Source organism: Penaeus monodon, chromosome 16, assembly GCF_015228065.2.
Source record: "Penaeus monodon isolate SGIC_2016 chromosome 16, NSTDA_Pmon_1, whole genome shotgun sequence".
In the NCBI taxonomy this organism is placed as follows: Eukaryota; Metazoa; Arthropoda; class Malacostraca; order Decapoda; family Penaeidae; genus Penaeus; species Penaeus monodon.
Window position 1 is genome coordinate 33,140,677 of NC_051401.1, and position 11,759 is coordinate 33,152,435.

Sequence of the window (11,759 nt, forward strand, 5' to 3'; positions counted from 1 at the left end):
ATTGTCTTTTGTGTACCATACTGTGTGTTCACTCTTATTAATAAAGAGTCACGTCGTTATACCAGTATCACTACACCGGCAAAGCCATTATAATAGGGTTCTATACCCGTTATACTCGCTCTTCTCTCTCTCTCTCTCTCCCTCTAACGGACAAATTGATTCCAACATGGAAGGTAAATATATGAATTGCTCTCTCTCTCTCTCTCTCTCCCTCTAACAAACGATATTAATGTTTGTTGTCCACATACCGCGATAACACGGGTAATGTGATTTGAGGTCAAAAGAATAGTGTGAAAATGTGCCATTTACTGTCATTTAGCACTTTTTTCCCACAAAACCAACACTTAACACATTTATGGGAGAAGGAAGGGAAAAGAAATAAGAAAAGGGCCCAAACGTGTACTTATGTGTTTTTTTTTCTCAGACATTTCTTGGAGCGGTTGAGCGGATTTTCTTCTTTTCTTCGGAGGTGTTCGTGCTGCAAGCCGAAAGGACGCAGCGGCACCGCTGCTACCAGACAGTGTGGGAACACAGGAGACGATGTCTATATGAGTAAAAGCCGTAAGCGCGGGGTCACGTGTCAGGTCAACCTGCCCGGAGGGGGAGGGCTAGGCAGACTTGTTGTACACGAACTGACGGGTCATGCGAGGTCAGATAACATCGTCATCTACACCCTCGCTGAGTGAATGGTTCCTATTTGGGACCTGAAGCCATGTGGCAAACAGCCACGTGGTCCACTGATAACAGAAATAGACTTTATGTATATGCCATAGAAAGTGAGAGAGGAGATAGAAAGGGAGAGAGGAGAGAGAAAGACAGAGAGGAGAGAGAAGAGAGAGTAGAGAAAAAGAAAGAGGAGAGAGAGAGAGATGATATATATATATATATATATATATATATATATATATATATATATATATATAAAGAGAGAGAGAGAGAGAGAGAGAGAGAGAGAGAGAGAGAGAGAGAAAGAGAGAGAGAGAGAGAGAGAGCATGAGAGGGAGAGTGGGAGAGGAGAGAGAAAGGGAGAGAATAGAGAGAAAGGGAGAGGGGAGAGAGAAATGGAGAGAGGGGAGAGGAAGAAAGAGAGCAGAAAGAAAGAGAAGAGATGAGAGAGAGAGAGAGAGAGAGAGAGAGAGAGAGAGAGAGAGAGAGAGAGAGAGAGAGAGAGAGAGAGAGAGAGAGAGAGAGAGAGAGAGAGATAGCGAGGGGAGGCACAAAGGAGTAAAGGGATGAAGGATACTTGTGTGCTAACAGAGAAACAGGATCTTTCCATCGCAGAGAGTATTGTCGTACATCCGACAACGTTATAACCGTCGTGATCTGCGCAACATTTTTAATAAAAGAAAATAATGAGGCATAATTTGAATATATCAGAATATCTCATTTTGTAATATTTTTATAATGATTTTATGCTATAATATTTGAGATCGTTCTTCATATATCAGTGGTGTTTAGAAGACCTCCCGAGTGCTGTTATTAATCAGCTGAGCAGACTGACTGTACGATCTTCCATAATGTGAGAATTTACTTAGATTTCACAACCACATTACTTTTCGGTGAGTCCTCTGTGAATGGAAAATAAAGAAACATATGCAACGATGACCTAAATGTCATCTGTTTTGCAGAGTCAGCCTTTAGACTGTGAATTTTAGTAATGGGGAAGTTACAGGATATGTTAGGTTTATTTTGTCGTGTGAATCCTTTTAGTATTCATACACCTTCAATAAGTTTCTTTCGTATTTCATTGTCCATATTTCATGCATACATTTATTTTGATCTGGATTCGTTAATTATATCTGTACCTGTAATTAACGCATATATTCAGTGTTAATTTTTATTCTCTCTGAGCCTCATTTAGGGTTACACTTAGAAGGCCAATCTTAGACACTTGATTAAGTGTGAGGTTGACCCCTGTGATTTTGGTCCTTCTGCATGAGGTTCAGATTCACTCTTTATTTTATGTGTGTTATGTTGAAAACTGGGTAGTTTGGTTTTCTTGTCAAACATGTCTAATTACCTGTTTTAACATCTGGATCAGAGATGTAGGTTATTATTATCTTAATTTTTTTGTTAAATTTCTTATTTTGTATTTTTTGCCTTGAGACATGGTTATGTGATAATTTATTTGGTACATTTTTAGTTTCACGCTGCCATCCGATCTTGCAAATATTATTCCACACAGCAATGTGCAAGATTCTCTTGTTATTTTCCATCACAGATTATATAAATGAAAGTATTGGTAATATTTATGAAGTGATTGCACCCCTGTATTACTCCAGCCATTCCTGGGAAATCCATAAACATTGTCATATAAACAAATCCCCTCCAAACCCAGGGGCTTTCCCCCCAGCAACCCAATTGATCACTGTCCTATTGGGGGCTCTGCCTCGGACCTCCACCCAAACATCATGGACGTTCTCTTTGCCCAGCATTTCCCGTGACCCATTTTCTTCGTTTTTTACCTCATTTTTTGCTTATGCAGTTTGAGTAGTTTTCTCTTTGATTATTATAGTAGCATTACATTTGCCTGTAAATGTATACCAAAGTATTAAGTGTTGCACAACTTTCGTATCAACTTGCAAAGGTAATGCCATAGATGAATAATTCAGTCATATTTCAGTCATTATTTTCACAAGCAAATTTTACCTTGTACTACATGGCAGTGGCAAACTGAAACTATACCATTAATTTCTTGTTTTTCTGTTGTCAACTACTACATTTCTGTGGTATTCATATTGCTTTTGGTTTGTTGATATTATAATTGCATCTCCTGTATGATTTATTTGTGAAGTTCTCTTCCTTTTATTGCTTACTGAATCTGTTAGATTGACTGTTATGGATGTTTTGTTGGGTAATTTACAATGCTAGTATTGTAAGTTAAAACAACTGGTAAAAATAAGATTGATAATGAGACAGGTAATGTTCAACATACTGCTATAATGTGGAAGTAGTCTAGAATTAAGTGGCACAACAATTTTACAGTTAGGAGAAAAGGGCAACCTTTCTTTATAGTATTTGCTAATTTGTAGGTCTTCTTTTATGCCTTAGTAATATGATATTGCATTGAAGATATCGGTACATTTAAAATTACAATTTCTATCAGAAAATTGTCCACAAGGGGTGTTGTGACACCAGTTTTCTTTTACCTGTTTATTGCAATTGTAAGTGAATGAGCAGAGTTTGATCTGTTTCTTAGTTAGTATACTTCAGCTATCAGAAAAGTAATGGGAAATGGCATTTAGCTTGGTATTGGAGAGTACTATAGTCTTTTTAATCTGAATATTTTGCTGGCATTTTAGCATTACATATTGATTAACATGTTATCATACAGCATATCATCACTTGATATTTGACCTATAAACTGATAACACATCATAATGATATTTCTACAAAATAAGAAAATGTTTTACTTTTGCCGTTACTTTTGTTATACCAATATTCCTCGATGCAATCATGAATGTAACTGTGGAAAAATATGAAAGATAATGAGAGGCTATTGTTATTAAATGGAGGAGCAAGTATAAAGAGAAGAATAGATGAATAATATTATACCACATTTTACTCATCTGTCATTGTTACAACTCAAATCAGTTTAAGATGATTGTATAGCTGCTAAGATGAAAGATTTTTGTGATTACCAAGATAACTGTAAAAATAAATCAAAGACAGGGGTAGAGCCAAAGTAATCTGAATAAAAGAATTATGAATTTCATCCACTCCCCATCATCTGATCATGATCAAGATCAACTGACTTTCACCAGTGTGTAGCACTACCCCTGAACTTGTTTTCATAGGAATAGAAAATGACTATGATCCATACTCTTTAACCTATTCCCAATGTGTAGAATTCATAGTGGCCTGGGCCTCGCTGCCGGGGGCTTATACCATTGCCCTAGCATGTGCGACCGCTCATGCCAATTACCAGCATCCCATGCTGTTTCTTCGTAATACTATGAGCATATGTTGTATTTTCAGTTTTCATTATTTTCTAAAGTCTCTACTTGCCATATTTCATGATAAATCGAGACTGAAGAATATTTTTGTTGTTATATAGACTCCATTGTTGATCATTATTCAGTCTATAGTCTGAATAAAATAAGCAGTGTGTGGTATCATGGAGTTGAATTTTTTTTTTTTTTTTTTTTTTTTTTTTTTTTTTTTTTTTTTAATTAGTAAAAATGAGAGTGTTAAAAATGACTTAATCACACTTTCAGTGGCAGAAAAATAATATTTTGCCGTGATTGTAACAAAAAAAAAAAACTCATGGCATGTCCATACATACACCATGGCATGTACGTACATGCCCCCGGCAGATAGTCCTGCCATGCCATGGCATGTGCGTACATGCCACCCATTGGCAAGGGTTAATCTCATATACTGGTAGTATTGTGATTAATGGAATAAGCAAACAGTAATTATGAGTTGAAACTTGAGAAGGTGCAATTATTACTCAAATTATGAATAAAATTTTGTTAATGACACATCCCTGACAGCTAGGCTGATACCTTTGTTTTAAAGGAGAAATCTGATTATAATTTAAACTGTCTAATCATATATCCCTTTATTAATGTAACCAGTGATATATGAAAAATGTAAATGCTAATTAATAAAAACCATAAAGTCAGGAACACAAGATACTAATATTCCCACCAAGTTCCTTACCTGTTGTTGCTGTGGGGAGGCTTAGGAGATGGGGATTGAGGCTCAGTGCCAGGAATCACCCTTATCTTGGGCTTCAGCCCTCGACTCAACTAATTTTGCATGGTCTTCTCTTCTTCCCCTCTCCTTTTCCTTCTGTTCCTCAATCTCTTCTACTTTCCACTTCATAAGGTATGAAAGCCATGTTGAAAGGATGAAAGTCATGAATGGCCTAGGGGAGTCATAGGCACAGTATTCCTGTTTATTTGTCTAGCCCTTATCCCCCAAGGAGACCCTGAAGGGTGGACCATTTCTCTCCCTAACAGACTCCATGCTTACCACAGCTTACTCCACCCACTAATAAAAATTTTGTATCCCCACTGATTTTAATTTCCCTGGTTCCCTGACCCCAGGCTCTCCTTTGACCATAATACTGAATACTACTACTACCCCTTCCTCAACACCTACTATTACTTCAGTCCAGTCCAAATCATCCACCCAGGTCATGTCATTACTCAGCCTCCAGGAAACATTCCTCCTCCCCATAGCTTTCTTCATTTACTACCTCCTCCTCCCTTATTACAACTCTACAGCTTTATTGTCCATCTCTCCTGAGTACTACTTCACTCAATGCCTCTTCCTCTTCCACAAGGCCCTGTCCTTCTACTGTGTATAAAACATATATATATATATATATATATATATATATATATATATATATTATATTATAAATTATAATATATATATTTTTTATTTTATATATATTTTTACATTTTTTTAATTTTTTATTTTTATATTATATATTATATATATGTTTTATACACAGTAAAAGGGAAAGGCCCTTGGGGAAGAGGGGGGCTTGATAAAGAAATACCCAGGGGAGTGGACAATAAAGTTTTAATTTTAAATTGGGAAAGGAAAGGAGGTAGAAAATTTAAGAAAGCTATGGGGGGAGGAATTTTCCGGGAGGCTGATAATGACATGCCCGGGGTGGATGATTTGGACTGGACTAAAGAAAATTTGGGTGTTGAGGAAGGGGTAGTAAAAGAAATTCAGTATTAGGTTCAAAGGGGACCCGGGGGTCAGGGACCGGGGAAAATTTAAAATCAGGGGGATACAAAATTTTTATTAGGGGGTGGAGTAAGCTGTGGAAAAGCATGGAGTCTTTTAGGGAGGAAATGGTCCCACCCTTCGGGTCCCCTTTTGGGGGAAAGGGCTAGAAAAATCCCCCAAATCTGTGCCTATGCTCCCCTGGGCCAAATTCATGACTTCACCCTTTCAACATGGCTTTCATACCTTATGAATTTAAAATTTTAAAAGAGATTGAGGAACAAAAGGGAAAAAGGAGAGGGAAGAGAGAAGCCATGAAAAATTAGTTGATCGAGGTTTGAAGCCCAAGAAAGGGGGTGATTCCTGCCCTGACCCTCAATCCCCATCTCCTAACCCTCCCCACAGCAACAACAGAAAGGGAAACTTGGGGGGAATTTGAAAATCTTGTTTTCCCCGAACTTTATGGTTTTTTTTTTAATTAGCTTTACTTTTTTCATATATCATGGTTACATTAATAAAGGGATATATGAATTAGACAAAAAATTTAAATTCAATTTCCCCTTTAAAAAAAAGGGTATCAGCCTAGCTGTCAGGGATGTGTCTTTTAAAAAATTTTTTATTCATAATTTGAGAAATTTTGCCCCTTTCCCTAAAGTTTCAACTCAAAATTTTATGTTTGCTTTTTCCCATTAATCCCAATACTACCAGAAATATGAGTTTAACCCTTTTTCCCCAATGGGGGGGCATTTACGCACAGGGCCATGGAAATGGCAGGACTATCTCCCGGGGGGCATGTCTTACATGCCATGGTGTATGTATGGACATGCCATGAGTTTTTTTTTTTTTTTAAAAACCCGGCAAAATATTTTTTTTTTTCTCCCACAAAAAAGCGTGTTAAAGTCTTTTTTAACCCCCCCTCATTTTTACTTTTAAAAAAAAAAAAAAAAAAAAAAAAAAAAAAAAAAAAAAAAAAAAATTTCCCAACTCCATGATCCCACACATTTCTTTTTTTAATTCAGACTATAGACTAATAATGACCCAACAATGGATTTCCTATATAAAAACAAAAATATTCTTCAGTTCGTTTTTATCTGAATAGGGCCCAAGTAGAGACTTTAAAAAATAATAAAAACTAAAAATAAAACATATCTCATAGTTTTTAACCAAGAAAAGTGGGATGCTGGAAATTGGAAATGAGCGGCCCCGCACATGCAGGGCAATGGTATAAGCCCCGGCAGCGGGGCCCGGCCCTAGGAATTCTACCCTTGGGAATAGGTTAAGGGTATGGTTTCTTCTTTTTCTTTTCCTTGAAAACAACCCGGGTATTTGCTCAAAACTGGTGAAAGTCAGTTGATTTTGATCATAAAATCAATGATGGGGAGTGGATAAAATTCAAAATTTCCCTTTTTAATTCCCGATTACTTTGGCTCTCCCCGTCTTTTTTTATTTTTACATTTTCCTTGGAAATCCCAAAATTTTTCATCTTAGCAGCTATACAATCATTTTAAAACCTGTTTTGGTTGTAACAATGACAGATGAGTAAAATGGGGTTATAATATTTTTCCCATCTATTCTTCTCTTTTACTTGCTCCCCCATTTAATAACAATCCTCTCATTATCTTTTTAATTTTTTCCCCAGTTCTTCTGATTGATCGAAATATTGGTATAACCAAAATAAAGGCAAAAGTAAAACTTTTTCTTATTTTTTAGAAATATCTTATTTGTGTTAATTTTATGGGCAATTCAAATGATGATATCTGTAAAGGGTAACATGTTTTAAACAATTGTAAAGCTAAAAAGCCACAAAAAATTCAAATTTAAAAAAACTATAGGACTCCCATACCAAACTAAATGCCATTTCCCCTTTTCTTTTTTGAAGCTGAAGTATACTCCCAAGAAACCGATCAAACTCTGCTCATTTACTTACAATTTCAATAAACAGGTAAAAGAAAAATGGGGTCACAACACCCCTTGTTTGGGCAAAATTTTTTGATAGAAATTGTAATTTAAAAGTACCGTATTTCAATTTCAAAATCATATTCTAAGGCATAAAAAAAGACCTACAAAATTTCAAATACTATAAAGAAAAGGGGCCCTTTTCTCCCAACTGTAAAAATTTTTTGTGCCACTTAAATTCCCAGACCCCCTTCCCCCATTATAGCATATGTTTTAACCTTACCTGTCTCATTTTCAATCTTTTTTTTTACCAGTTGTTTTAAAATTACAATACTAGCATTGTAAAATTCCCCCAAAAAACCCTAAAAGTCAAACTACAGATTCAGTAAGGGAATAAAAGGAAGAAACTTCACAAAAAAATCATAAAAGGGTGCAATTAAAATATCAACAAACCCCCAAAAAAATATGAATACCACAGAAATGGTAGTTTTTACAACCCGAAAACCAAAAAATTAATGGTATAGTTTTTTAATTTTTTCCACGGCCTTTTAGTACAAGGTAAATTTGCTTTTGAAAATAATTTACTGAAATATGACTGAATTATTCATCTATGGCATTTCCTTTGCAAATTGAACAAATTTGTTTCAACACTTAAAAACTTTTGGGAACATTTCCCGGCAAAAGTAATGCTACTATAATAATTTAAAAAAAAACTACTCAAAATGCATAAGCCAAAAAAAGGTAAAAAACCAAGAAAAAAGGGGCCGGGAAATGCTTTGGCAAAGAGAACGTCCATGATGTTTTTGGGGGGAGGGGCCCAGGCAGAGCCCCCAATGGACCGTGTCAAATTGGGGGTTTCTGGGGGAAGCCCCGGGTTTGGAGGGGGTTTGTTTATATTACAAGGGTTTTTGGATTTCCCCGGATGGCTGGGGTAATACGGGGGGCAACACTTTTATAAAAATTCCCAAAACTTTTTATTTATAAATCTGTGAGGAAAAAAACAAAAGAATCTTGCCATTGCTGTGGGGAATAATATTTGCAAGATGGGTGGCAGCGTAAAACAAAAAATGTACCAAAAAAATTATCACAAAACATGTCTCGGGCAAAAAAACAAAAAAAAAATTTTAAAACAAAAATTAAAAAATAATAACCTACCTCTGACCCAAAAATGTTAAAACGGTAATTAGACATGTTTAAAAGAAACCAACTACCCATTTTCACATAACAACATAAATAAAAGTGAATCGAACCTCATCGAAGGACCAAAATCACAGGGGTCAACCTCAAATTTTAATCAAGTGCCCAAATTTGGGCCTTCTAAGTGTAACCCAAAATGGCTCAGAGAGAAAAAAAATTTAACCTGATATAGCTTAATTACGGTCAATAAAATTAACAAATCCAGATCAAATAAATGTATCAGAAATATGGAAAGAAATACGAAGAAACTTTTTAAAGGTGTATAAACAAAGATTCACACGCAAAAAAAACCTAAATATCCAAAAACTTCCCCTTACTAAAATTCCAGTCAAAAGGCACTCTGCAAAACAAAATGACATTTGGTCATCGTTGCAATGTTTCTTTATTTTCATTCACGGGACTCCCAAAAAGTAATGTGTTGTAAAATCAAGAAAATTCTCACTTTATGGAAATCGTACAGTCAGTCCCCCTGTTTAAAAACACACTGGGGAGGTCTTCTAAACACCACTGTATATGAGAACGTCTAAAATTTATAGCAAAAACATTAAAAAAATTTTTACAAATGAGTTTTCTGAATATTAAATTATGCCTCTTTATTTTCTTTTTAAAATGTTGGCAGATCACGACTTTTATAACGTTGTCGGATGTACCAATCTCTTGGAGGGAAAGATCCTGTTTCTCTGTAGCACACAAGTACCTTTCACCCTTTACCCCTTTGGCCCCCCCTCGCTATCTCTCTCTCCTCCCCTTCTCTCTCTCTCTCTTTTCTCTCTCTCTTCTCCTCTTCCTCTCCCTCTCTCTCTCTCCTTCTCTCTCTTCTTTCTCTCTCTTTTTTCCTCCCCCCTCTCTCCATTTCTCCTCCCCTCCCTTTCTCTCTCCTCTTTTTCCCTTTTTTTTCTCCTCTCTTCCCCTTTCTCTCTCTCTCTCCTCTCCTCTCTTCTCCTCTCCTCCTCTTTTTCTCTCCTCTCTCACTCTCCTTCCTCCCCTCTCTCTCTCTCCCTCTCCCCTCTTTCTTCTCTTTCCTCTCCTCCTCCCCCTCTCCTTTCCTTTTATCTCCCCTTCTCTCCCCCTCCCCTTTCTCTCTCCTCTTCCCTTCTCTCCCCCCCTCCCCCCTCTCCCTCTCTCTCTCTCTCTCTCTCTCCCCCTCTTTTCTCCCCTCTCCCTCTCTCTCTCTTTTCTCTTTCTCTCTCTCTCTTTTAAATATATTATATATATTTTTTATATTATATATATATATATATATTTTATATACCCCTTCTCTCTCTCTCCTCTTTCTTTTTCTCTCTCTCTCTTCTCTCTCCTCTCTTTTTTCTCTCCCCTCTCTCCCTTTTCTATCTCCTCTCCCCTTTTTTCTAGGGCATATCAAAATCTATTCTGTTATCAGTGGCCCCCACGTGCTTTTTTGCCACATGGTTCAGGCCCAAAATGGGAACCTTTCACTCAGCGGGGTGTAGATACGATTTTCTGCCCTCGCATGACCCGTCGTTTCGGGGTACAAAAAGTCTTCCTAGCCCTCCCCCCTCCGGGCAGGTTACCTGACACGTGACCCCGCGCTTACGGCTTTTACTCTATAGAAATCGTCTCCTGTTTCCCACACTGCTGGTAGCAGCGGTGCCCGGGTCCTTTCGGCTTCGCACGAACACCCCGAAGAAAAAGAAAATCCCCCTCAAACCCCTCCAAGAAATGTCTGAGAAAAAAAAAAAAAAAAAAAAACATAAGACACGTTTGGGTTTTTTTTTTTTTTTCCCTTCCCTTCTCCCTTTGTTTTGTTTTTTTTTGTGGGAAAAATTTGCTAAAAAACAGTTTTGCCTTTTTTCCCTTTCTTTTGACCTCCCCAAATCACTTACCCTGTTTTTTTTTTTTTCGCGTATTGGAAACAAAACATTAATATCGTTTGTTAGGGAAGAGAGAGAAAGAGAGCAATTCATATTTTCCTTCCATGTTGAAACAATTTGTCCGTTGAGGGGAGAGAGAGAGGAGAAAACGATTTTCCGGGGATAAACCCTATTTTAAAGGGTTTTTCCGTGTAGTTATACTGGTATACGACGTGACTCTTTTTTAAAAAAGTGAAAAACCCGTAGGTACACAAAAGACAATGTCTTTATATGGGTAATGGCGGATCAAGTGACATGGGGGGCAGGTCAGCCGCCCGTTGGGAGAAAGGGGTAGGGGCCCATCTTACCTGTCGGGTGCTGGTCCGAACTCGGGTCAAAAACGAATCAATAACCTCGTCCTCTACGCCTCGCTGAAAGAATGGTTCCCATTTGGGATTTTATCCACGGAAAACGCCACGTGGGCCATTGGGGAAAAGAAATGACTTAGCATATGCATTTTATCCCCCTACTCGCACCTCGCCCCCCGGGTGCCTTAGATTTGCCCCAGGGTACCCCTTGGGTGGTCATCTCTTCTCCCCGTGGTTGTCCTGGTGCATCTTCGTGGGGCTCGTTCCCGTCATCCTCCCCCTGGTCCTTGGGTAATCTGTCTGTCCCGATGTCCACAGGTCCTCCTTGACTTCGGGTTTGTTAGACCTCCTCGTATCCTTCCAGGCCTAAAACCCGGGGGGCGTCCCGTCCACACGTCCTCTAGTTCGTCCAGGCTTCTCGGCGGCATCTCGCTTGTCCTCGTAATCTTTATCCCCCGACTATGGGCGTCGGGGCGGGTTTTTTTCATTGGCTCTCGGGCGGCTGATACCTGTGCTAAAGGCTCCTGATTTTACTGGATCTGCGGGCTCCCGCCAGCATCGCCCCTCCAAGGGATTCTGGGGCGACTGGGGACTGCACTGGCAAGTTCCTTTGTCCCTTTCGCTGGATTTACGGGCGTCCAGCAGGGGGCGACCGTCCACTACATTTGGGGCTGCTTAACCCTGTCTGAGAACTCCTGGGCCCCCAGGGCCTTGGCGATCATCCGATGACTCCTTCTTCGCTCCTAATGACCGGTTCTGCAGCAGGGGCCTCCTCCGGTGCCGTGTCGGTCCG

General features: G+C 38.5%; 1 protein-coding gene across 1 annotated transcript in view; it reads left to right on the plus strand.

Moving 5' to 3' along the window:
- Window positions 1-1,243: 1,243 nt before the first annotated feature.
- LOC119582715 (protein mono-ADP-ribosyltransferase PARP11-like) overlaps window positions 1,244-11,759 on the plus strand; it is a gene marked incomplete in the record, with an annotated part of 61,372 nt that continues 50,856 nt past the window's right edge. Inside the window, 1 exon segment of the mRNA XM_037931144.1 lies at window positions 1,244-1,559.